The sequence below is a fragment of the Nematolebias whitei genome, chromosome 9 (genome assembly GCF_014905685.2).
Source record: "Nematolebias whitei isolate Nwh7 chromosome 9, NemWhi1, whole genome shotgun sequence".
Taxonomy (NCBI): Eukaryota; Metazoa; Chordata; class Actinopteri; order Cyprinodontiformes; family Rivulidae; genus Nematolebias; species Nematolebias whitei.
This window is the reverse complement of record NC_056506.1, coordinates 17,649,181-17,650,966: the sequence shown is the minus strand read 5'-3', so window position 1 is coordinate 17,650,966 and position 1,786 is coordinate 17,649,181.

Here is a 1,786-nt window from a genome sequence, read left to right as displayed (position 1 = left end):
GGGGGGGGGGTGGGGGGTGGGGTGTCTTGTGGCTGGGTGCCGGTAGGCCTCGGTCTTTTGGAGACGGTTGATAATGTTCTGGATGAGGGTGGGTCAATTGAAGGTTGTTTTATTCCCCTGAGAATGGAGGAGTCTGTGTCTGCTGCTCCCTGCAGCATCCTCTGGTGGACATGAGTCATGTACATATGTCCAGGACATTAATGTCCCTGTCCTCTCAGGTGGGAGCCGAGTAAAGAGAGGACACATGCTGTGTTCCTGAGAGCGTGACGTCCTCTGTAACAGGACTGGAGCCTGGCCCAGCTTCTGAGAGGATGGGACCCACTGAGCCTGGCACAGCACAGGGCCTGTGCAATATGCTACTTTCCTCAACTCTGTTTGTTGGGACGGGGGTGGGGGACAATATATATATACAATATGGCAATATGTGTCCCAGCAATAACAAACACAGATACAAGAAGTGGTTACAGAAACCTATTTTACCTTGAGACGACCAGTCCCTGTCCTGAACAGATGGCTCCAGGAGGAGATCCATTTGGTCACACGTGCTCTTAAAACCTGAGGAATGTAACCTGCTTCTTTTCTTGGTTGCACCGGCGCGTCCACATTTCACAACTTTCATGTTACAGTTGAAGCTTTTTCTGCTCACACTCGTGGATGATCGTGAAGGCCAGAGTCAGTCACAGGCAGAGAAGAGGAGGATGTCTGACATTCACCTCTTCATCCCCCCATCCACAGTAAAGGTGCAAATATGAAGTTTAGTCAGATCCTGAAGACTGAGAACAAACATGCTGAGAACTCCAAGAGTCAGATGAAAACAGAAATCAGCTGTTCTGCTGGAAACTTCAGCCATTTAGTTTTCAGAGCTTCAGTAGCTCTGAGTCGAAGCAGCTGAAGTTTCAAACAGAGCGTCTTCAAATTTCAAACACGTCTCATTAAATCCTTGAAGGTTTTCTTAAACTGAAACATTATTTTTTTTTGTGTGTTTTTATTATTTTTTAATATTCATGAAATTATGGATACGTTTTAATTTCATTATTGAACATTTATTAATCCACTGTGTGATTAAATGTTTTAGCTGAAAATATGTTGTTTCATCACTAATGATGCACTTTGGTAACAGCTGCTGTTATAAATGTGCTTTATAAATAAAGTTGACTTGACATCATAAAGTGTGGAATTCAAATCAAATAAAACAGAATTTAGGGGAAAGTCAGATTTCATTCAACGTAAGGAAAGTGCTCTATAATCCTCATGGGGGGGGGGGGGGTGGGGGGGTGTCTCTCACTGAGGGAGGTGGTCACTTTTCAATATTTAAAGATTTTTAACTTTTCAAATCTTTCTACTGTGTTAAAAGTGCCTGGGAGACAGACATGGGAGGGCTGAGTTCAGATTATACTTATTTATTTACTTATTTATTTTTGGCAGGGGTGGGTTCACATATCCTAAATATGTGCTGCTCAGACTGTTTTGGTCTGTTGCCCCCCCCCCCCCCCCCCCCCACACACACACACACACACTCTCTTTGAAGAATAAAAATACTGAAGTTTTTATTATGTGAGCTGAACTCTTTACACTTTGATCCTCGTCAGTGAAATTAAGTCATTTTAAGGCAGAAATCTGTCATTCTGCCAAATTAACATTGATATTTTAGGTTGTTTCATGCTGCAAACACTACCTGTGCTATATATTTTTTTAAAATGTCACCACTTTGTATAAGAATGTGATTTAAAGGCAATAACATAATGGTTGTTATAGCTGAAAATAATTTATGGACTTCTGTGTGGCT